The 26,217-nt window shown below is 48.9% G+C and overlaps 1 protein-coding gene across 1 annotated transcript in view; it reads left to right on the top strand.

The window, feature by feature from the left end:
- Positions 1-2,748: 2,748 nt before the first annotated feature.
- The window catches only part of LOC142557191 (uncharacterized), a 379,820-nt gene continuing 356,351 nt past the window's right edge, over positions 2,749-26,217 (top strand). The window contains exon 1 of the mRNA XM_075668876.1: positions 2,749-3,285. The gene's annotated coding sequence lies outside the window, so the exon portion shown is untranslated. The remainder of the gene's footprint in view (positions 3,286-26,217) is intronic.

Here is a 26,217-nt window from a genome sequence, read left to right on the forward strand (position 1 = left end):
CTGCGCTGGAGCCTCGCTTTACAACAATATTCCTTTGAGGTGCGTTACAAAAAGGGGAGTCTCAACGGTAACGCCGATGGCTTAAGTCGAAGCCCCTAACGTAGGAATCAGCCTCAAAATTGTTGGTTACTGATGTTTTTCTTCCTGAGGCAGGATTTTTTTTAACATATTGCTTTTGTTTAGTGTTTCAAAGTGATGATATGCTTTCTAGTGCAATTTTCCAATTTGTGGACGCGTTCTGAGTGATGCTAGACTACTGTAAGGAACTAGGCAGTGGTATAAAAAGGGGAAAGAGCCTGGCAGGGCTTAGTGAGGGTTGTGCCGTGCTTGCTGACTGAGCGGTTGAGTTTCAGCGTAGTTCTAACGCTTGCCGGGAACGAGAACAAAAATGTGAACTCTCCCGAAGTCACTTTGCAGTGTCCCGTGCGAACCTGAACGAGAGAACGAGGCCTTCTCTGTGCGCTGCGCTCAAGAAACGTCGAGGGACGCCCGACTTCGGTTATGAGCATCATCGAGCGACATCCCTCCGGACAGCGGATGCAGTCCCCTGTCCATCGGGATCTCCTTCCCCCGGCGGGGCGGTCTGTTGCGTTTCGCCTGCGACACGCGGTTTTGCCGGCGCGACTGCGGCGGGGCGGCAGACATTTTGGCCCGTTCGGCGTCGCCGCAACGCTCCCCGCCAGGCGTTTCCAGGCGTTTCCAGGCATGTTCCGATGCCACGTGTCTTCATGTGCGGGTGTGAGTGTATGTGCCATTGTGCCCGAACCAGGCGATGCGACAGCAGGGGTCACCCTCTCCTTCCAGTCATTGTGCCCGACCGGCGGCAGTGTGCGTCACCTTAGCCCATTGTACAATCACGTGCTCGTCTATTGAGGGGTTCCTTCTTGCCCTCAACTGCGAGAGTATAAAAACAGCTGCCCCCGGACGCCAAAAGGAGGGCTCCGATTTCTTCTGTTGAGTAAAGTGCTCTCCCGTCTCTCTACTTCGGTCAACCTGACCGCCAACTCTTTGCGATGTTAAAATAAACAAGTTGTTTTGTTGTTACCAGTCGACTCATGCTTTGCCGGGACCTTCGGATGTTTCCAGTTGTACCCCAGGCCGCCAGGCCAACGCTACCCTTGGGGCTTGCGACCCAGGTACAACCACGGGCGTCAGCGCCGAGTTCCCAACAACCGATGCCATCGGTGGGATCCAAACAGTGCGCGCCTGTAAGTGGTGATGGTTGGACGGCGCTTGCTATACCTTTCGCTATGCTTCGGCCACGCGCTCTGCTGTTCGCGTTTCATTTGACGCCGATAGTACACCACGTGTCCCTGTCTAAAATGCTAATAAAAAAACGCTCAGAGTTCGACGCATGCTGTTAGCGCTTTCTTTCACTTTAAAGTTACGGGGTTTTACTTGCCAAAACTACGATCTGATTATGAGGCACGCTTTATAGTGGCGGACTCCGGAAATTTGGACCCTCAGGGGTTCTTTAACGTACTCATAAATCTAAATACACGAGTGTTCTCGCATTTCGCCCCCATCGAAATGCGGCCGCCGTGGCTGCGATTCGATGCCGCGACCTCGTGCCCAATACCATAGCCACTAAGCGACCACAGAGGGTTTTCTTACACGTTGCGTATTATATTCAGTATGATAGAAGCTGCGAAAATAGCGGAGGTCGCCACGTTTGGCACTGCGAAAATGTTATCTCTGCGTAATCTCGGACACAAAATAACTTTTGCACGTTCAGACGCGCGTATTTCACTCCCGCATTCTTCCAAACACAGAAAGAAACCGAAAAGGAAGTAGTCGTCCGAAATAGTGTAGCAGCAATCATAGAAACCTACAGGAGCGAGTAATTGAAATTGGCTTGGTATGCGCAGATGGCGGCACGGACGAGTTCCCGCTTGCACAAAATTTGTGTGCGCTTACTCATTTTCCCTTTATCTCTTTCACTTATGATATAGCAGTGCAAACAAAGACTCGAGCTCAAGTCTTCATTTTATTTCATAAGGCAAGCATTCTTCTGAAGCGCGACGTACGCTTTTCGAATTGAAGTGCAATTCGACAGAAAAGGAACCAGTTGCACCAAAACCAGGTGAAGAGCATCGTGAAAAATAGCTGCAAGCTTAGTGAATAATGTGGAGTACAGGGCCGGCGACGGCTCGCAACAAACTGACTGGCTTTATTTGTTCCACCCCGCCTCCCTTTCCCTGTTCGCGCTGACTTATATGCTCACCGGCGCGGTATAACCCCCATCGCGGGAACAATATATACCCAACTTAGAGTTTGCATTTGAGACCGAAGAAAAATAAAAATAAAAAAGGGGTGTTAAAGCTAGACAAATACAGCTATAGGGGCTCCTTGTGTACGCATGACGAGCAACAATAAAAACTCAGTTAGCGCCGCGCCTCCGCCACAGGCACTATTGGTGACTAATCGCAAAGAAAAATAGTGTGTGATCGAGGGAAGGAAAAAGAAAACGGAATTGAACGGAAGCGCTCTCATTCGGCTCGGCAGCTCCGAAGCAACAAGCCCTGGCCCCGGCCCCCCCCCCCCCCCCCGCGCCCTTTATATTTTCTTTCCTCCCCCACGGGCGGCCGGTCGAGCCGCGTTTTTCGCCGACGGCGGCCTCCCTCGTGCGTTCATCGTGGACTCGCCCGGCTCTCTTTCCCGGCGCGGCGATTGGCGGGCGCCTTCGCGAATCCTCCTCCCCCATTGGCCGGCTCCTCCGCAGACGTTGCTCAGCCGATGGTAGTTTGTAGCTTGGCTTCCGCTATAGCTGTAGTGCCGCGCTGCCGCTGAAGAAAACAAGAGAACTCGAGACCACTCCAACACGCACAGAGTTTTTAAGCGACAGCGGCGTGAAACGCTAGAACTAAGGCAATCCGAGGATGTAGGTATAGTCCCCTAGAGCGCAACTTTGTCGAAACCTCGTTGTCGTCCTCTCTCTCTCTCTTTCTAATTAAGAGGAAAAAAAAAGAACAACACAAAGAAAGGGGGAGAGAGACACGCACGTCTTCGAACGGAACCGCACCTTCCTGACGAACCCGAACGACCAAGAAGAGCAGCTGGAGAAGACCGACATTCCGGAGGAGAGATAAAAAATAGACGCAGCGGAGGCGCAGTCGAGCGAGCGCGAGACTTTTGCTGTCACAGCGTTGGACGCGCAACGCCCGTCAGCGAGGCCGGCCACCCGGAGGGAGCGCACGTGGACGCGACCGCGCACCAGCAGCGGACGACGCAGGCCCGCCGAACCGTTGCCGCAGGGTGTTCGAGCACTGCCGATGACTGCCTAACGTGAGTAGTACGTGAAAGTAGAATGGGTAGTAGTAGAACGCGCTTACGTATAGCCGGGTTACCCCTTTTCTCCTGAAGTGGCGCACCCAGACCGAACAACGACAGCGCGCGCTTCGTTCACGGGCGCTCCCTTTGCCCTGTAAACGAAGCACGCACTAACCACTTGGACGCACGGCGCTTGCGCGCGATTACGAAAGAGCGCCGTTTACGACCACGCTGTCAGCGGCGCGTATCAAGTGCTATTCGGAGCACTGGAGCGCACAAGGCGGATCGTTTCACATGTGTACGTTTTTCACTTCTTTTCATGACGGAGGAAATTAGTCACGCCGGATTATTGTCGGCTGCCTTCCAATGCTTGGAATATACGAGAGATAGAAAGACCTAGACAAGCAAAGTTGGGACTACTGGTTCTGGACATTACGCCGTACTCTAACGTGAGCTAGGTGCTGACCCTGCTCTTTGGGTGTTAATTGGCTGACACCTGGCTACTGCTAAGAATCAGCAGTTCTTTTACTGAAGCCATTCGAATCTGCCAGGCATGGCCTTCCATCATTTCAAGCGAAGAGAATGAAAGAAAGGACGCGAAGGGCATCTCTCTCTCTCTCTCTCTCTCTCTCTCTTTGCTTTTATCCGGGGATCCGCATGGTCAGCAATTCAAGCGTCTGATTTGGGCCTGCTAAGCGTAATCTGAATTGCTTTCGATAGCGCTTCCTGAAATAAACGGAGACTACTCGACTGCTGGAGGTAGGCGCGCGTCGTGTTTATGAGGTGCGAGCTCCGTGCGCGCGCATTTCTGGCGCGCGTCCACGCGGAAAATTCGACAGAACTGTTACGTTTCTAAAGCGCGCGAAAGAAAGCCGACGTTTCTTTTTCTCGAAGAGCCATTTGTTCTTGGACACCGCAGACAATGCAGCAAATGGATGGGCGAGCGAAAACAATGGTGGTGCTATTTACTCGTAAGACGAGCTGTTTTAGCATTAAGGTGGCGGTGATGCGTCACCTCTGATCTATTAGCACATCTCTCGTCCTCTTGTTCCGTGACGTTCTTCTTTTCCTTAAACAATCAAGTTTTCAGAAAGTGGTGCACTTGTCTACAAATGTCGTTAACGAGAACTGGAGCTCAGCAGCGAAATATTCCCGATGACGGGAGGTAAGGAATATAATAAAATTGGGCACAAATGGGTTCATGATTATGTCCTTGATTCCCACTTGCGCTCTAGAAGTTGAGGACAGAAGAGAATAAATGGGGCAGTTACGCACACACCGATTGCACTCTAAGAAAAGTGTGCACCCTTTGGGGTGTATATCTGCCACACAACAATAATCGTCATCTGCCTTGATGCGTTTCCTTTCTTTAACTCTGCGAGTCCGGTACTTTCCAGTAACGAACGGCATGCACGTTATCAGCACGACATAGCATTCCCGACAGGAAAGTAGCGGGTGAGGCGTTTTCAAGATAGGAAACGCATCAAGGCAGATGACGATTATTGTTGGGTGGCAGATACACACCCCAAAGGGTGCAAACGTTTTTTAGAGTGTGCATACCTAACTATTTTTCTAAAAACAGTTTTTGTTCCTTCCTTTTTAATGAAGTACCCTCAGAACATTGCAAGTGTTGGCTTCTCGTTTTCTGGATGGAAACGAGTAGAGGAGGTGTTTTGTAAAAGGCGAATAACTTTGCATGCATATCATGGATCCCATCAAGCATCACATCATGGATCACATCAGAACGGCATCTTGATTTGAAACAAATGCAACTAGAAGGTGACATTTTAGTTATTAAAAACGAAAAGCGACGATATTCACAATAATGCATCTACGAAAAAAAAAAAGAACGACATGTAAGTAAACGGGACGAAGTATGCATACTGGAGCTAAGCTACGATAGCATGCTACCGTGATGACAGAGATGAAAGAAAACGGTTGTTGTAGCCTCCAAACTATGCAGATGGATTGAAACATGCTGCTCTTTTAGGAATGCCAAATAAAAAAATATAGGGCAGTTCGCTTCGGGAGATTGACCAGGTAGATGGCCAGCGCGAATTCTGTGAAGCTCAATCTTGTTAGACGAAGGCGTGCCCGGGAGAGTCGCTGAGATTGCTTTCTCCATTTAGCGGACAACAGGAGGCCGAGAGAACGCAACGGAGAAAGGTGCTACCCGAACAATAAAAAGAGACTAGTGATCATGAAGCATTTCTTAACTGCAGTTCTGAAGATCCACAGAATTTTACTGACAGAAAATATGCCAGAGGTGATAGGTGAAAAAAAAAAGGAAGAAAAGAAAACAGCGTTAGGCAAACTCGGGTGCAAGAATAGAAGGTCGGGATGTATGGTTGCGGTGATGGGGGAGGGAGAGAAGGTGCGTGAAGTGTATGGTGACGTAAGCGCGTTCTCCTAAATGATAGCGTTGGGACCTCTGCGATGCAGAAACGTCAGTGATAGATCTCGCAAGGGCCGCGTCGAGTCCGTTAACAAGTTTTCCTGGCCGTTTGCGATATTTGGCGGTTACACGTTGTGTTCCTCCTCTGGAATGTTAGAATTAGAAGAGCAACTGACACAGCGCAGCTGCAGAACAGAGAATAGGTAGTTTAGTGGATATTTACTGCACAGCCATTGTGTTAGGGACTTGCAGTTGATATTGAGGCTGAAAGGAGCACAGACTTGAATTCAGATCATCACCCCAGCACCACCATCGTCAACATCGTCATCGGCAGTCATATCGTGTCCACAATACTCCTAGCAAAAGCCGCATGCGAACACACTCAGGAAAACTTACATTTTCATCCATTTCCTCATTCTTTAGCCCAGATGCCCATAGCTTGCCACTCAAACCAATACCCTGTCTTCCTTTTCCTCCTATTTCCGTCTCTCAGTACCCACTCTAGCTTGCTTGTCGTCTCATATACTCACCATATTTATTGCCACAGAGAAATTCTTTTTCTTCATATTGGGCATAAGTCGAAGTTTTGTCGAAAATTGGTTAGGTGAACGGGTGACGTACGGTAGGGGATACGTATCATGGCGAAATTGAGCACACACACACCAACCACTTGAAAAGTTAAATGGCTAAACGCTGAATATACTAGAACGCAGTGCAGCTTTCGCACGGTAGCCTTGCGAACAGGGTTTCTGTGTTTTTCAGCTGCCGTGCGGAAGCCGGATTTTAGCTTTTTATGCTTTCAGCCCTTTAATTTTTACCCCTGTAGTATGTTAACTTTCTTACATGGTCAGTGTAAATGCTTCGTTTACTTAGTTGTCTCCATTTCGTGTTAAACTATCACGCGTTTAGTTCCATGATGGATGCTGTGTTTCCTATTGTCGGGTGGTGAATGCAATTGTGTTTTCATGATTCTTTGTTACTATTATTGGAAGATCTTTAACTCTATGATCTTCTGCTCTGTAGTTGAGCACATACAACAGAAATAGTTTTTAGGAATTCATTTGTTCAGGAACGTGGCAAGCTGGTGGTAAATACTTGGAATTGGCGCCCGCAATAAACGCCATACTACGCGAATTCCAAGCGCAATATTTCTGCAGCTTGGTTTTGCTTTTGTCAGTTGACCAAGTTAGCCATATTTTTTTCTGTGCTGAATTTATTCATATGTGCTTGATTCTCGTATCGCAGCTCCGTCTCTTGATGTTACTTTGATATATATATAGTATATATTACCCATAAAGTGCTCCTCTAAGTTTACGATTGTACATCTGCTGTCAAATCTTACCAAAACAGGTCTCGGACACGTTCTGGTTTGTCTTGCCGACGAAGCTTGAATTTCCCGGTGAAGGTTACTTGCAGATGCTAGGTTCAGTTTTGCTTATCCCAAAATCGTCAAACAGCTATTTCTGAAATACCACACCCCATGAATCTCAACGCTTGAAACGTTTCAGGTGCGTTTATGTTAAGTACGACTAGTACAGTTGGGTCGCTTTTACGGGCGACAAATTGTACGTTGCTATCAACTGCTTCAATATGCGTACTTCGAGCCCCTGTGTAGCACTTCTTCGGACCCGCGTCAAAACGTTGTGCGTGCATGCACGCGCGGCTTCCTAGAATGTGTTGTGTAAAGCTGGCTTTTTCACATTTAGACGCTATGTGGGGAGAAGCCCGCTTTAAATCAATTACGATAGTTGCAGCGGCGATTGATTCTGTTACAAAGGCAGTTATTGTGAACTCACCACAGCGCTGGAAAAATGGTGTCCTTTCAAGCCCGTCGTCCTCTGCCGATGTCTGTAATAATTTTTTTTGTTTAAAAGAACATCGCAGTACACGCACTAGAGGCTTTTAAACCTGGATCGGCCGCGTGAGAATTGGATGCTCATTACCGCGGCGCGGACGCAGCTGCTTCGCGGCGCAGAAAGCATACGTGTTCAAACATTTTCTCTAGAAAGTGCGGAAAGCGATTCAAAGTAGCAGCCGCATGGCTTGCGTGACACGCCACCCGCGTCTCGTTCGGCGTCCGTAGGAGGTCGGAAGATTCTACAGGGTTAGAACGCGCTACGAAAGGGCGGGCAAATGGCTTGCGCGAAACACTATGTCACTTGCGGCTCTTGATGCGACATCTAGAGGATTGTGAAAGTATGTGAAGCTGTATGCGCTTCCACAATGTAGTACATTTTACAACAAAGTACATAAAACAATGTCACCTAGTAGAAAACAATGGCTCCATGCAAGGCAGTCGCCGCCGCTGAGGAAGCTGGGGCCGTATTCGCAAAGCTTTTCATTCGTAAGGCCCCCTTTACCAATAATATGCTCAGCATCACGATTAGCTGTGAACAATTCTAGCGTACGAGCTTTTCGTGACTACAGGCCCTGAAGCGCAAAATGAAGTGTGCCGCTGCAACCCGCGCAAAACGTCGTCATAACGGACCTCCAAATATAAAGCCACTGAATCCGGTGCTCGTCTTCGCCGTTGGAAAAAGGCAGAGGTCTTGCTGTGCGACAACGTCATGGTAGATACGCGAACTTGCTGCATTGGCTCAGCAGCTATGGCGCTCTCTTTCTGAGTACGCAGTCGTGGGTTCAATTCTCAGCCTGGGTTTTCGCATTCTTATGGGGGCGCAATTCAAAAGCGCTCGTGTGCCGACATTTTGGAGCACGTTTAAGAACTCCAGGGGGTTAAAATTAATCAGGTGCCTTCAGCCTTGGCGTCTCTTGTAGACCTTCTGTGGTTTGGGACGTTATTCGTAGGGTTCAGCATTTTCTGTTTGAACAGAAAAAGAAAAAGCACGGGAAAGTACACCCCCCTCCCCCCCCCCCCCCCCCCACTCGCCCCAGTGTTTGGAAAATAGAAACCGAGAACGCTGTACCATTAACGTAGAGCCGATCGTTCAAATGCAGAATACACAGCCTCTCGCACACTCCTCCCATAAGGTCTCTGTGAGAGTACTTGTAGAATCGCAAAGGACTGGGATTTCATTATTGAAAGTATTTGTGTGCGTGTCTGTGTGTGTGTATGTATGTTTCAAACACTGCCACGGCAATAGTGAATGTGTTAAAGAAATCTAATAAATTAAACCAACAAACATGGGTACATCTGAGCCAGGTACGTTCCTGGACCCTCTCGACACCGTGGAAGACGTTCAATGCATTGAACCATAGCCATAGCCATAGCGGATCTAACTTTGCCGGACGCAGAGTGTAGCGCAGGCCCCTCATGCTGAACACCGATAGTAATGGCAGCGTCCTGTAGCGTGGTGCCCACGTGACAAATGGGGCGTCGTGGCAGTGGCGAAGGACAGCAGAGACGAAAACATGCGAAGGCTATCGCCCGTAAAATTGCGCATTTGGTGGACATGAAAATGCTTCGCGGCATTTTTTTCTTCTTATGCCCCCGGGCACACCTTAACTGGCAGTATTATCAGTGAACGCCAGGTTTATTGCGTACCAGATCTCGTTTGCTGGAACGCATTTACCCTTGCATAAATTTGCACTGGTGCAAATTGGGACAAATTACGTCTTCAAACGCAGCACCATGTTATGCTTATAAACCCTTTGACAGCATCAGGCGCATTTCTTGGGGCCCAGGTCACGCCGCCTTCCTTACATCCATGCAGACGACAAAACCACCACGCAAGATTTCCACCGCGCTACGAAGGGTGCGGCTGACGCAGGTCGTTGCATTTGAAGCGTAATAATCGCTGTGCCGCGAGCGTCCGAGTTCGCTCGTGGGCTACGATGACAAGTACCTATGTATCCGGTAGCCGCCTCGGAATGTGATGCCTTCGTGCTGGGAAGTGCGGGCAGTTTCTGGTCATCGTAACTCAATCGCGTAAGAAACGCTGGCGCCGCAATGGCGCTTTTAATGGGAAGCATTCTTTGCCTCATTCCAGGCACCTTGTGCTAGGTAGGTAGGTACCTCTTTCGCCCCCTCTGCTGACTTTTTCAATAAAAAAAAATGCTTTGCCGATGGTGGGATCGAACCAACGAGTTTCAGCGCAGCAGCCCGATGCTCTAACAAACGGGCCACAATTGCACGCATGCTTCTGTCGTGCCAAAGCCAACTAGCTTTCTGAGACCTTTGGCGCGTGCGTCACGTGCCAGGCTCTCGCATTCTTGCCTCGTGACAGCTGGCGCTTTGAGACGCTGTGTTTTAACGTTTCGTCCTCGGACTGCAAGTGACATCGTCGTTTAAACATAGACCACATGACAGACATGGCTCCGTGCGATTTTATAACACTTAGCCGCAGATGAAGTCACAATCCGTGCCTAACTCGCCTGCGCCTGTCGACTACCTATGTAGAACCCTACAAATGGCATGTCGTGAACTCGCGTCGAACGGCCGGAGTAGAAATCATGCAGTCGTCGTCATACGATTGTCATCACCTTGCCGCTGTCGTCACACACGCTCGCTTCTCACACACAGCTGCTTGCCTTAAACAAACAGGTTGGTTATCCACTTTGTAATGCTCTGCGGAATCCCAAACGATGCTAGAAAGTCAGCTACCTGCAAAATTATTCGCGTGAGCTTGATTCGCACGGTGCATGGGGTTTGGATAATTTTTTTCTTCGCATACACTGAATTGTGTCAGCCAGACGGCTTGCAGTATTTGTAGTGCGGTAGACCATAGAGGTTTTCTACAAATATTAGTAAAGCTAAATGCTATAATCAGAGAGAGAAATAAAAAGAGAGAGAGAGAGAGAGAATAGAAAAATAAATAGCAGGGAGGTCAGCCGCACGCTTGTCTGGTTTGCTACCCTGGTGCTTTTGCAGAAAACTATGTGGCAGACATCTTGATCCGTGGTTTCGCTGCGCACATAGCTGCATGTGGCAGCATGGTGGAGGCACTGAACATCGTTACCAAAGGGCGTCTAGAGACAACATGGGGCAATCCTCGACAACGTCCCCCCTCCCCTCGAATTACACCAGTGTAAGCTTTTCACAGGGTAAAAATGGCTTTGAGCAGACGGGCCTTGGCGCTTCAGTGAAGAAGTTTTTTTTTTATTGAAATGGAAAAAAAAAAAGAAGAGATGTAGTCATCCTATGACGGTGACGGCTACACCTTTTCGCGTAGCAGAAACAACAATATAAAAAATAGATGCAGTAAGAAAATGATAAGAAACCACGTCGTATGACCAGAAATCCACAGCACACCGTCCTATACAACCACGACCGTATAAACATAAAAGGCAAAGGCAAGTCAAAGCACAGTGAGTTTGTAAACAAAGTCACAAACACACACAAGCGGCCGGGATGTAGGCTATGATGAGCATGTAAACAGATGATAATACACCGAATACAAACGAGTATAACACGTAATATACAAGCGCTAATAATTACAAATAATAAATGTAAGTTATAGTTACATCGCGTGACTATTCTGTGCGGTATTTAGTATTCGTTGAGGATCCCTGTGTCTTCCTAAAAATATTCGAATTGCGTTCAATGCTTTTCGCTGTTGTATTTTCGATGGCCATGGGCCCAGCAATTTTGAGAGAGAGAAATGTCAGTGAGGATCAATGGAGTGACGCTCTTGTTCTAGTTCTTGTTCTTGTCGTGCCACACAGCACGACCTTTACTGCCTCAACGATGGTAGTCCGACATATTTACGCAGGCCTACGTACAGCAGCTGCCTAGACTTGACCCTGGTTTCTCGGCGTCTTGAAAGAAACGTGCAATGGTTTACAGACATCGAATCACATGGAAGCGACCATATTCCGACGTACCTGAAGATCAAGGGATTATCGAAATGCTCCTCCATGACGCTCCGGCGAATTGACTGGTCGGCGTTTCGATCGCACATGGAGGGAGTATGTCAGCAAGGGAACCATTCAAGTCTGGAACACGAAATTCAAAAAGCCATGCAAGAGGCTACGCGTAGTTTCCAGCCTTTCCCGAAATATGAAGAATTTCAAGCAGAACTGCAGCGACTACGAGCAATTCGCCGGCGGGCTGAAAGAAGATACAGGAGAACTAAATCCATCCATGATCTCCGAGAGGCAAGGCGAATGCAAAAGAAGATTCAACGTCGCATCGATGCACTACAATCTCTAAGATGGAAACGCTTCTGTGAGTCGTTGGATCCACGTCTGCAATTATCTCAGATATGGAGAACCGTGCGTGGGCTTCGCGTATCACCACAACAGCGTGTTCCTTTCAAATCCCTCGCTTTGCACCAAGGTCGCAGCAAAATTGACATTGCTGAAGAATTTTGCTCAAGACTTTCGAGCTTGCAGTTCCAACGCTCAATTACACCATGTGCTACTCCTGTGCCACGGGATTCCCGCATGGATGTAATTTTTTCGCTGGAGGAGCTTGAAGCGGCACTGGGGACTTGCAGGCGCTCTTCGTCACCTGGCCCGGACGGGGTTACCTATGCGGCGCTCGCCAATCTTGGGCAGAAAGCACGACTCATGCTACTAAACTATTACAACAAGTCTTGGCGCAACGGTTTGGTTCCACGTGAATGGAAATGCAGCCGCTGGGTTCCACTTCTCAAACCTGGTAAATCACCGCTTAACTTGTCATCGTACCGGCCCATCGCTCTGGCTAGCTGCATAGGGAAAATAATGGAACGAATTATTTTGACGCGCCTCGAATGGTACCTGGAAAATTACAACGTGTACCCAGATGCTATGTCTGGCTTCCGGCGTGGGCGCTCATCCATAGATAATGTCATCGATTTGGTTACGTTTGTTCAGCATCAAAAACGCCGGAAACGACTCACTGCTGCATTATTCCAAGACATAAAAGGCGCCTATGATAATATAGCACATTATGCCATTATAAATGCTCTGATTGAAGCCGAAATCGGTGGCCGCACTTTTCAGTGGCTGTGCAGTTATTTGACTGACAGGCATTTCTTCGTGATGACCGAGGATGGCGCCACGACTCAACACCAAACGTACCGTGGAGTACCGCAAGGCGGAGTGTTGGAGCCCGACGCTATTCAACCTAGTGCTCGTTGGCCTAGTCCGATGCTTGCCCAACACAGTTTAGGTATCAATATATGCCGACGATATCTGCATTTGGGCGTCTGCCGTAACACGACTGCAGGTACGAGCACGGCTACAAAAGGCAGCTACGCTAACATCTCTGTACTTGCGAAGACAGAACTTAGAGCTGTCTTCAGAGAAATGCAGCCTTGTTACATTCACTCGGAAGGAAATAAAGCGTTACAGTGTGAAGGTCAATGGGCAAGCAGTAGCAAACGCACGAAAACACCGTTTTTTAGGGGTAATTATTGACCGCGACCTATCATGGAGCCCGCATGTTTCATACCTGAAGAAGAGATTATTGACAATAATACATCTCCTCAAATTTCTCGGCGGAAAGTCATGGGGCACTTCGGTGCGGTCAATGCTACAGCTTTATAACGCCTTGCTCCTCGGTTTCGCAAGATACAGCCTCCCTGTGCTTGGGAACACCTGCAAAACAAACCTGCGTGTACTCCAGGGACTACAAGCTCAAGCCCTAAGGACGTGTCTCGGTCTTCCGAGGTGTGCATCTACAGCGGCAACGATTGTCATAGCTCGAGATCATCCAATATCAACGTACTTGGCAACCGACGCTCTCAGGGCGCATATTCGGCACGTTGCCCGATTACCTTCTCACCATCTTGCCGCTCTACCCGCAGAAAGGCCACATACAACTTTCAGTCGTTTAATTGATGCCAATCGTACCTCATTGCCATCGAACTACATGCCTGCAGCAAGACCATCCTCACCTTTATGGTGCCTGCACAGACCTGACGTACGCCTCACCATCCCAGGAATCATGAAGAAAGCCAACATGCCGTCGTCTGCCCTTAAGCAGGCCACATTAGAACTTTTACATGAGGTGCACAGTGGCCGCGTACACGTTTACATCGATGGTTCAGTCACATCTGCAAGCGCAGCTGCCGCTGTGGTCATACCAAGAAGATCCGTCAAGATACAGCTAAAGACGTCACATGTATCATCACCGACAGCTGCTGAACTGGTAGCCCTGCGTGCGGCTCTTCATTTCATTAAGGAGGAACCATCCCACGCATGGTCAATCTTCTGTGATTCCAAGGCAGCCCTACAGAGTGTACTCACAGCACTGCGCCACGGATCACATGAGCAGCTCGTCGCAGAGATCAGAGAAGTCCACCATCGACTAGTTGACGAAGGATACGATATAATATATCAGTGGTTGCCTAGTCACTGTGGCATACATGGCGATGATCGAGCAGACGCAGCTGCCTGATCTGCTCATGACGTCGTCAACTGCGTTGCCATCCCTCTTTCGAGAGCCGACGCAGCGAAAAAACTTTCCGCACTTGCGCGTGACCCGACATTAGCCCAATGGAATTCTTCCGATTTCACAAATGCACGCCTCCATACCCTGGACCCTAATTTACAGCTCCATATTCCGCCCGAGCTTCCACGACGTGACTGCACCCTTCTTGTCTGTCTATGGCTTGGAGTAGCATTTTCAAATGCTTACTCTTTCCTTATCGGAATGGCCAACAGCCCACTGTGTGACTTCTGCGGGTGCAACGAAACGATCGAGCATCTTTGTCAGTGCTCTCGTTTTAACCCACAAAGAACTGTCCTCTCAGTCACCTTAGACAAACTGGACAAGCGCCCAATGACAGAAAACAAGATCCTTGGTACTTGGCCTACGCGAACATCAGCGCGATCCGCCAAGAAGGCGCTGCTGCGATATTTGAAAGACACGGGACTTTCTGACAAATTTTGACAGTACACTGTGTGGCATAGGACTGTACGGTGACACTGCGTAAGACTAGGAATGCCTTTGTTGGCTACGTGACAGTGCCCACAGAAATAGGTCGTGTGTACGTGCGTGTGTGTGCTTAGGTTTTTTTTGCCTTTTTTATCTTTCTTTCTTTCTCACCTATTGCATCCCCTTTCCCTTCCCCCAGTACAGGGTAGCCAACCGGAGATAATCTCTGGTTAACCTCCCTGTCTTTCCTTTGCCTTTCTCTCTCTCTCTCTCTCTCTTGTTCTAGCTGCCGTCTTTGCGTCGCGTACATGAGGCATTCAAGGAGTAGATGGCGAACATCCTCATCGTCGTGGCCACAGGCGCAAGCCGGGGAAGGAAGCCGTTTTGTACGATATAGAAAATGCTTGGTATATGCTATCCTGAGGTACAGTCGATGAATTAGTGTCACGCTGCTTGCCCAAATTTTTACATCCAGCTGGTATTTGAGTTGAGGGTCCACTTCGTAAAGAATCGATCCCTTAGGGAAGACGTTATGTTATTATTAAGCCAGTGCAGCAGAGGAGATCGGATAATTTCTTAAACGAAAACGCTTCATTCGCGGAGGCGGACATCAGATCATGCGTGATAACTAATGTGCGGAATAATTAATATAAGGTAATCGTTTTATAATTAGGCATTTAAAGGCGCTTGCGGTAATTGCAACATTAAAGACAGACAGCATGGAAAGCGTCCCCGTTTGTTACAAGTATAGTGCCTAACATCAGTTTCGAAAATACGTTAGAAAATGTGCGGCAGAATACATTGGTGGTTCAAATTAAGAGTTTTCCGAATTGCAGAAAAACAAAATTAAGCAGGCACATGTAACGAGTTAGCGTTAAGTATGCGCTAACGCAGGATCTTCTCATTCCTCGTGCAGCCCTTTTGTAATACTGGGTTCTTTCAGCAACTTTTGGAGGGACTAGAAGTGACCTGCTTGCCGAACAGTATTGGTGTACTGTAGAATGCATTATCTACACAGGATAACTTTGCTTGAACATAGTCAGTGCAGAAGCAACAGTAATTAGCTTGACAATCTGCTGTGCTAAACAAGGATAGTTTTTTTTAGACAACCGACCAGTCATACATTGTTGCCGACGTCAGAGTTTGTATCCAACAAATCGCGTGAGGATGGACTAAGCTCGCCGTTGCGAAAGAAGACAGCGAGGGAACCGGGCAGCAAATGCCGTGGTTTCGCAATCTGTTGTCTCTGTCGCTGTCTCTTAGTCTGTTGTGCAACCCTTGTGTAATCCATCAGGATTAATGCTCCATGGGTAATCGGTTATGCAATTAATTAAGTGCGCCCTTAATTACTCTCCCGGTAATTTCTTCTTCAAACATCGTCGCCTTGTGTGCACTTTAAATCCCTTATTACGAGCAGGTTAACGCCTTTCGTAGGTATTGTCAACATTTTATTTATTGCTTGTTAAATATCTTTGCGTTTCACTCTTTCGCATGTTATCGACGTAGTTTGTTCTGCAGTAAATTTTATTTCTACGTTGCTAAGAACACAGAAACCATGACAGCGCTGCTTCTTTCCTTTATTAGCACTAATTCGGCAATAACACAGATACATGACTGTTACCTTGCTGCAACTTTCGTCACCTCGGTAGTTACGGCGCCAACGACAAATGGCACCCAACGCCTCCTTGTAATTTTGTGCGCCTACTTGGGCGTGCGAACAGATAACGCGGAAAGCTTGCCCAACCTTTCCCAGCAGCGCGAGTTTTGGATACAGCGCACAATTACACGAAATACTGCCAGGGCAACCAGATTTCTCATTTCTTAGAATTCGTTTATCCAATAGTCGTGAGGTTTTCCGCTGCAATGTGGCACTACGAAAAAAACACTTAAATTACACGAAATTACACTCCATCTATCCAGACACGTATACTAGCAATACCTGCCCTCATTGCGGCCACTCAGCTAACCTAGCTAGAACACATGCTCCGGCGATGCCCCTCGTTACGAGGCACAAATCAAGCAGACAAGTGAAGATGGAACACCTCACTGCGAAGCCTCGACTACGGGGACCAAATTTGGGCCATCCAGAGAGCCCACGTACGATGTGGCCACCAGGCTGGGCCTGTCCGTCCCATCATGGGAGGGGCCCACTGTGCGATAATCGCGTTTCTCAGGACTCTCAACAAAGTTTTTCCATCGATCCATTCATCCATCCATATGCAAACTCCGTTTATGTTTGCAACTCTCATTCAATTTTAAAACCAATCCGCCGCAAATCAAAGATACTTATACATGAGCCATAAAAAAAAAGTTCTCACCATTGGAATAGAGGACTGTTTGGTCGCAGGAGTTGAAGATACTAGTACATCTCCCGAAAGAGAAAACTCCATTGGATTCGCGAGCGACAAGGCGAAGTAAAGAAGCAAATAAGTAGCCACATGGAGATAGGTACGAGAGCTGCGTGTTGAACAGGAAAGTGGCTTCGCGCAATACGAAAGGCCTGGTGGCTGATTCTAACTGCAGTTGCCGACGGCGTATACCCTTTCAAAACAGGTGGCGGCGAGGGGCCCCACAGCCGACACGTTTATCGACTGGATGCGCTAGGTTTGCAGCCAAGAGCTTGACATTTCTCACGGCAGCCGTTTCTCATGTAGCTTCGGGCTTTTCAGCTCTCGCGAGGACGCTAGGAACATTGTGCTTATTGAGCGACAGATGTACTTACCGTCCGTGCTTCAGGGTTCCCGAAGAGGCTTCGCCCTCCTCTGATTGGCCGTGAGCAAGCGGCAGGAATCGGACTCCCGACCGACCGTCGATGGACTTCTCTTCGCGTGGTTATCTGACAGCGCTTTTGGTAACGGTTTTAGGCGCAAAATATAGGACACGGACAACAGAATAAAAGACATCGGACAGGCGCACAAGGAGCGCCTGTCTGTTGTCTTTTGTTCTGTTGTCCGTATCCTATTTTTTGCGCCTAAAACCGTTTCTAAAAGCCATGTACCAACTAGCCCAGAAGCAGACGTTACTAAACTATCTGACAGCGAATGGCTTCGCTTTACTTCAGCAGGTGGTGCCTCTGTTCCTTGGGCTGGAGTGGCACGATACCGGGAGGTAACGATAGCACAGTTGTACTCTTCAAATAGGCCATAGACACGTTAGGCGGCGTGAGTTGCTTGCGCGCGGTTTTCCCCTTCTGACGGCGCAGCCTCTTCACCGCCTGCCAACGTCTTTTAGTTTCAGCGTGACGTGTGTGTATGATTTGAGGCCACTTGTCACGAGAAACTGAGCGGGAGCTGGCTCGCAGAGGCGCTTCGCAGCCTAACCGCGCAGCAAAGGCGAGAAAGGAGGGCAGTGTAGCGGTTCACACGCTCAGGTTGCGCGCGCACTGAACCGGGAAGCGAGTTTTGCAGTGCGCCGTATTGTAAAATCTGGAGACGTATGTACTGATTGTATAGGTACCGCAAGTGGACTAAGAAGCCGAGAATAATTTTATATCGAGTGTTGTGTCATGCCATTCTGCTATCACAGAAACAATAATATGCTACATTTACTAAGGTTGTACACCCTGTGCGCTAAAGATTCGTTGGAACACTAAAGTTGGAGTAACCTTTTAATGCTGCATATTAGACATGCGCGAAAATAAATCAAAGATACTAGGAATGGATGGCCAGAAACGATGAGTTATTTGAGAATGAAAGAGGAACGAGCGAACGAACAACAACAAACAAATAAAATGAAGGAAGGGGGTAAGCCGCGCGTATTACAAAGCAAAATTATAACGTGACGAAAACGACATCCCAGAAGGACATCGGCGCATGAACAGCAGCATGCCGTGCGCATAAAAAAAATGAAAGAAAGAGACAAAAAGAAAGTCCATGGAGAGAGGCATTGCAGCATTCATTGTTTGTTCGATCCGTGTTGCACCCACCTTTTTTTTCCCTCGTACATTCTTCGTTTCACCCCCTCCTCCTTCAAAAGAAAAATAATAACTATAAATATATATATATATATATATATATATATATATATATATATATATATATATATATATATATATATATATATATATATATATATATATATATATATATATATATATATATATAGTTATTGCGCACAATACAGTGGGGAAATGGATACCCCTGGTGTTAACACTCTTCCAAGATATTTAAGGCTTTAAGGCAACTATTTCTAAATAAGGTTTATCCTTTCACTACGACAGAGCTCTTCGTTTCAGGCCGATATGCACTACAAAACAGGACTTTCCACCGAACTGTGAACAACTCCATAACGATTTAGTATACCAGCGTTATCCTCCCTTTCTTATCAGCGCCGCTTTCAAAAAAGGCAGACAACCTTGATTGTCATGCGCTCATCAACTGCAAACCAGCTGCCCTAGTTTCACGGACTAACCTTATGCTTACGTATTCAGCATCACTCCTAGCATAAATCGCATCCTCCGAAAAAATCATACCCTACCTTCACAAGCGAGAAAATGCACCAAATTGTTCCTGAACCTCCGCGGGTGGCATGCAGGTAGGCCATCAACCTCAGAGATGTCACGTCCTCCAAAATTAACCCAGCTAACTTCAAAGGCTGAACACCATGCGGAAAACTTCGATGCAAACTCTGCCCCATGATGAGTATCGCTAATGCTACCCTGAGCACTGCGTCTTCATTTTCATTCAAGATGCAAGGAGGTTACTACTTCGACACTTGCAACGTTGTATATCTCCTCGAGTCCACCATTTGCCGCGCACAATATATCGGACAAATGGAAACACCTTTTATGCTGCGCTTTAATTGCAACAAATCACAGACAAAATATATACCACATCTCCCCCATCTCCAAACATGTGAACACACTAGGTCATCCTACAGAAAACATTTAAGGTCAATATTTTAAAATCTGGATTCTCCACTCACTGCGACAGAGAAGCTTGCGAGTCAGTCTTAATACACAAGTCCAGCACACTTTCTAGGGCAATTAATGAAAGCATAGGTAGGATGACGTGTATGTCCAACCGGCAAGAGACATGTTTCCAAGGTTGCCGACGTGTTTGGTGCAGCATTGAATAGTTTTCCTGTCTGTGTTATGCATTTACTAACAGTTATATATGGTATATAATATATAGCATGTTTAGGAAGCTATATGTATATTCCCGCATAATTTATTTGAGATTCTTCTCGCCTTTCTGTTAGGTTCCTGTTTATTACTTCACTTTATCGTATAATTTTTCATTTATTCTTTATTTTATTTATAATACACGCATAGGCTTCGTTTAAAAAGAACAGTCAGTGCCGGTCCACTCTGTGAAGAAGGATGACCATCGAAGCTGTGTATGTTGGCCTCTTAATGGCGAACTGCACCTCCGCCGCGGGTCGGCCCGGCATTTGACTATCTTCGGCATTGGCCCACGTATGGGGGGGGGGAGGGGAGGGGGAGGGCTTAACGCCTGCTTCACCTCCGCCGTGGGTCGGCCCGACATTGCAATATCTTCGCGATCGGCCCACGTATGGAGGGGAATGCTTAACACCTCCTTCACCTACCTCCGCCGCGGGTCGGCCCGGCATTGCACTATCTTCGGGATCGGCCCACGCAGGGGGAGTGCTTAACGCCTGCTTCACCTCCGCCGCGGGTCGGCCCGGCATTGCACTATCTTCGGGATCGGCACACGCATGGGGAGTGCTTAACGCCTGCTTCACCTCCACCGAGGCTCGGCCCGGTGTTGCACTATCTTCGGGATAGGCTCACGTATGGGGAGTGCTTAACGCCTGCATCACCTCCGCCGCGGGTCGGCCCGGTAGCGTATTTCCAACTGCTCGTAGGTACACCGGGGCGTGGAACTTGCGGAGACGACAGACGTTTGCGCGCATGCGCGAGTGAGAGCGGGTTCGAGAGAGGAAATGTGGGAAGTTTTGCTCCTTGAAAATACGACTCTGCCTAGGTACTACAGAGGAGTTTCTTGGCGCGCGGTGTATGCACTTGTCCCTAGGCGTGCCGGCAGAAGTCGCGGGGCGCGGTTGTGCTGAACTTGGCATCGCAAGTTGGCGGCTCGACGCAATCATATTTAATCGATCATGTTTTTACTAATGAAAACAACGTGTCATTATTTCGCATTATTGGCGGCGCCCCCAGGACACCAAAGCGGCAACGGGGATATCAAAGCTAGAAGCCAGACTGGTCCGTGGGTTGGGGCTCGCAGAGGCCTGCGCGTGCCAGGGGAGTATAAGATCGGCTGTCCGCTATCGCGGACAGCCAATGTTTTATGCGAACACCCCCAGGAACACTTCGGCCTCTGCGGCCCCAACCCACGGGCCGCCCGGCTTCCAGCTTTGATCCCCCCGCTACCGCTTGGGTGCCCCAGAGATCCTGCGCCGCCTGCTTTATTATAACATCAGGTGCTCTCCTGAGGCCTCCGTTCACCGGTTACATGTGCCCTCCTGGAGCAGTGCTTGTAAAAAATCCGATCTATCGTCGCAATGAAAAAAGCGACCTGCGACTTATAAAACACCAGTCAGAACATTGTCCCTTCAGACACAGCGATCACCAAGCGGCGTCCGCGCCCACTGCCTCACCGCGCGGGCAGCCAGCGGCGGAGCGTATAAACCAACTCGACCGAACTCCGCAATGCCGGCATGTCTAGGAGACAAACGAATACAACGCGCTCTAAGAAACCTCCTCCGTAGTGCCTAGGCTGAGTCATATATTCAAGGAGCAAAAGCCCCCAGGTTTTCTCTCTCGCGCCCGCTCTTACTCGCGCCTGCGCAGAAACTTCGAGCTCCGTCAAAAATTCACGCCCCGCTGTATCTACGAGCAATTCTAAATACGCAGCGTGGTATTGCACTATCTTCCGGATATTTTTCTACACGCAGGCACGATAGTGGGAAGAGTAGCCCTTTGCAGCTTCGCTGTAAAATACAGTTTGCCTGCAGTCACAAAAGCAAACCTGAGCAAACAATGCAATGGAATGCAGTTCGCGGAATTCAGTGGTTAGTGGAGGTCACAGTATGGGTGTCATATAACCAAGTGGGGGTGTATTGACCGTCTTCGCGGTCTCACAAAAGCTGCATTGACTTCCAACAAAGAACAAGAGAAACATTCTTCTGGCAGCTGTGAGCCCTCGCATGCTTTATGCTAAGATGTGGCCCCTCTCCTCTGCATTCCACTGCCTGCGTCTTTCCACCTTATATTTCTCCCACCTCTCCCTTGTGGACGCTACTGAATGTAACTGTGTTTGTATTCATAGGCTACTTACGCTTTTTATTTTACTTCAGTGAATGTACGCGTGTTCGTATTTATGACGCCGGACGTCTTTAACGCGATAGCGTTAAGGGCCCCGTTTCGCAAAAAATCTGGTGTCGGCGTCCTGCGTCGACCGTCGTTTCGGTAAAGATCACTCCGAACCACGCTTACCCAACCACGCAGGCCCTCCATGTAGCGCGAAGAAGTTACTGAACTAATTGAATTTCTGAAAGTACGTCAGAAAAATCCTGAAGTATGACACACACACAACCTCCAGACATGTTCGCGTCGGATTTCGATTTGAATATACGAGAAAACCTAATAAACATTCTGTTACGCGGAATCTCAAACACAAGCCCTTTTTCCAACATTTCTACCATTCACAGAGCGGGCATGGCCTCCGGCGCGCGCAAATCTCAAAGGCCATATAGCGGCGTGCCCGGTTCCTCGCAGCACCTACAGATGGCGCTCGCCTCCACCGCATTGTAAGCCTCGCATCGCGGTCCACGCAAGAGGCCGCGTTTCTACCAGAAAGCTTGCATTCGTACATAGCGTTCGCCGCCAGCGTTTCCTGGTAAGCATTACGGTTACATAAGGTGCAGGTGCCGGGAAGCGTGAGAATCAGTCAGGGATGTTTGAATGCTATCGCGTTCCACTCTTAAATGCGAGGCTAGAGCTGTTGTGTGCGCGCGAAACCAAGCACGCGTGTTATCGCGTGCTGTCTGCGCATGCTCTCTGCCCGGCTATCTCTTATCGGGTAGCCCGTGCTGGTTTTAAAAGACCGCTCGCACGGGCCCACCGCGCGCAGTATGTAACCTGTTGGCTGCCTGCCAAGTAACAGGAATAAACGTTCTTTCGACGCTACGTCTACGCCGCCCAGTTCTTGGATGCCAGACATGACATATTGGCGACGAAGATGGGATGACCGCCGTACGGAATTCGCAGTGTGAAGAACCTGGCCTCTGTGTAAAAGCTTCCCGCCACGAAGATTTCCCTGCGGTGAAATTCCTGAAACTGGCATCACGGCAGCCGAAACTTCCAAGTGAGTCATGAGTCACATCGGCCACATTGAACCTTTCGACGAGACCACGAGTGACTGGCGCTCGTACGAGGAAAGGTTGAAAGCCTATCTTTTGGTCAACGATGTTCCAGTAGCAAAGAAGGTTCCTGCGTTCCTGAGTCTCATCGGCGCGAAGACCTACGCGCTGCTCAAGTCGCTGACGGCACCGGACGCACCGTCGTCACGAGAGTTTGACAGTCTCCTGAAACTCCTGAGCGATCACCTGGCACCGCAGTCGTCGGTCATCGCAGAGCGTGCTAAATTTTACAAGCGGTCACAGCGAAGCGGTGAGTCCATTACCGAATTTGTCGCGGAACTTCGAAGGCTGGTGCAGAGTTGCGAATTTGGAAGTTTCTTGGATGAAGCGCTCCGGGACTGTTTCGTTTGCGGCCTGCTCCGCGAGGACATTCAGCGTGTGTTGTTCACGGAAGACAAAAAGCTAACCTTCCAAAAGGCCGTAGATAGAGCTCTTGCCATGGAAACTGCAACGATTAGCGCGGCGTTCACGCATAACAGCGCATCCCCGGCGTACGAAGTGAATAAGGTTCGAGGCGAAAAGCAGTCTGTGATGTCGGCAAGCTGCTTCCGTTGCGGGTCACCCAATCACTCTAGCGAAGCATGCCCTCATATCGGCGATACATGTTACAATTGTAACCGAAAAGGGCATATTCAACGCGCCTGCAGGATAGGAAAGAAAGCTAGGGAGGCAAAGCTCCGGAAACGTGTGAAGATGCTCACGTCCGTCCGAAACGAGTCGTCTGTCTCACTTAAATCATTCAACGCAGACCCATTTACTGTACCCGTGAACGTTGACGGTGTCCTACTGACGATGGAGCTTGACACCGGCGCAGCCGTATCCGTCATATCATGGCGCGAATTCCAGAGGTTGTTTCCACGTAAGCGACTTCAGCCAGCATCGTTAAAGCTGCGCACGTATACTGGGGCCATAGTAAAACCGAAGGGTCTGGCGAAAGTCGTCGTGCGCCACAACGACCAGTGCGTGGAGCTTCCCCTGTACGTCGTGGACTCTACAGGACCGGCACTCCTCGGCAGAGAATGGTTGCAAGATATTCGTTTGGATTGGAAGAACCTAGTTTTTTTTAATCACCTTGGTCTCTCTCGAGAAATATCAAAGCACTGGCAAGAAAAGCTGGAAGCCATGCTAGAAAGCCATTCCGAACTTTTCAAGGATGAGCTAGGTACCATCACGGAAGAGCAGGCCGAGCTTGTCCTTCGCGAAGGGTCACAGCCGAAGTTTGTAAAGGCAAGAAGCGTTCCCTTTGCTCTGCAACGTGCAGTAGAAGCGGAACTTGTGAAAATGGAGAAGCTTGGCATCATAACGCCTGTTGCTACAAGCGAATACGCAACGCCCTTGGTACCGGTAGTGAAGAGGGATGGAAGCCTCCGACTGTGTGGCGATTATAAAACCACCGTCAATCCCTGTCTAGAAGTAGACCGCTACCCGCTACCTCGGATAGATGACCTTCTCGCAGCGCTTGCAGGAGGGGAGGAATTTTCGAAGATTGACCTGAGTAGGGCCTACCAGCAGGTAGTTATGGCGGAAGGCTCCCGGAAACTACTGACGATAAACACGCATAAGGGCTTGTATACTATGAACCGTCTGGCTTTCGGCATTTCGTCCGCCCCAAGCATATTTCAAAGAATTATGGACAACATGCTGAAAGGGTTGGAAGGAGTCAGTTGCTACCTTGACGACATCCTGGTCACAGGCAAGACCAAGCGAGAGCACTTCCGTAACTTGGAAGCCGTCTTGTCAAGATTGCAGGAACGCGGTGTGCGCATCCGGCGCGATAAGTGCTCGTTCTTTCAACGAGAGCTCCGTTATCTGGGCCACGTCATCAACGCCGAGGGTGTTTGCGCATCGCCTGAAAAGGTACTGGCACTACTAAATGCGCCTGCTCCAAAAGACAAGCAGCAACTGCAGTCATTCCTTGGGATGGTCAATTATTACGGCAAGTTTGTTCAGCGTCTCTCGACTTTTGCACAGCCGTTGTACAGGCTGCTAAAGCAAACAACGGAGTGGACGTGGGATGCGTCATGCCAGCTTGCTTTCACGGAGATAAAAGCAGCTATGGCTTCCCCTCCAGTTCTTGCCCATTATGATCCGAAGCGACCGCTTCAACTTGCCTGCGACGCATCTCAGTACGGTATAGGCGCAGTTCTTTCGCAGAAAATGATAAATGGATCAGTTCGACCGGTTGCCTACGCATCCCGCACCTTGTCAAGTGCCGAAAAGAACTACAGTCAGATCGAGAAAGAAGCCCTTGCCCTCGTATTCGGCGTAAAGAAGTTTCACTTCTACGTCTACGGTAGGTTCTTCACGCTTGTGACTGACCATAAACCACTGCAAACAATTCTCGGCCCGAAAACAGGCATTCCCGCGATGGCAGCTGCCCGCATGCAGCGTTGGGCGCTGACGCTGTCAGCCTACAACTATGCTCTTGAATTCAAGAAATGTTCCGATAATGCGGAAGCAGACTGTTTATCGCGCTTGCCGCTCGACAGCAGCGAAAAGCAATCAGAAGAAGAAAGCGAAATTTTTTATTCGCTTCGTTTGGAAACGCTGCCTGTCACAGGCCAAGACATCGCTCGTGAAACGAGGCGTGATCCATTACTAAGCAAGGTACTGAACTTCACAAGTGCTGGCTGGCCGTCGCATGTCGCTGAGAAGGAGTTGAAACATTTCTTCGACAAGCGTTTGGAGCTCACAGTTCATCAAGGGTGTTTAATGTACGGCATGAGAGTAGTTGTGCCTTCAAAACACCGAGCCTTCTTGCTTGAGGAACTTCATCAGGGTCATCCCGGTATCGTAAGATGCAAAGAACTCGCGAGGAGCTACGTCTGGTGGCCTGGTATCGACGCGGACCTAGAGCAACACGTGAAGAAATGTGAAGAGTGTCAACAGCAACGGAACGAACCAGCACCGGCTCCGCTTCATCCATGGTCATGGCCGACTTCGCCGTGGCAAAGAGTTCACTTGGATTTTGCTGGACCCATGAAAGACAAAATGTTCCTTGTTGCTGTGGACGCACACTCAAAATGGCCGGAAGTTTATGTCATGCAGAGGACTACGGCGTACCACACAATTCAGTGTCTCCAAGACCTGTTCTCGCGTTTTGGCGTACCCGAGACCATCGTGACCGACAACGGACCACAGTTCGTTTCCGAAGAATTCAAGAGCTTCGTCAAAGGCTTCGGTGGTCGTCATATCGTGAGTGCAGCGTACCATCCAAGCACGAATGGCCTTGCGGAGAGATTTGTACAGACAATGAAATCTGCGTTGCGGAAAGGACGACCCCAAGACTCCTTGCAGGCAACCTTACAGACGTTCCTGGTGACGTACCGCAACACGCCGCATGCGACTACAAGAGAAACTCCAGCAAACCTTTTCATAGGTAGACGACTGCGCACGAGACTCGACGCAGTCAAGCCTTCTGTCGGGGGAAGAGTGGCTCAGCAAC

The sequence above is a fragment of the Dermacentor variabilis genome, chromosome 1 (assembly GCF_050947875.1).
Source record: "Dermacentor variabilis isolate Ectoservices chromosome 1, ASM5094787v1, whole genome shotgun sequence".
Lineage (NCBI taxonomy): Eukaryota > Metazoa > Arthropoda > Arachnida > Ixodida > Ixodidae > Dermacentor > Dermacentor variabilis.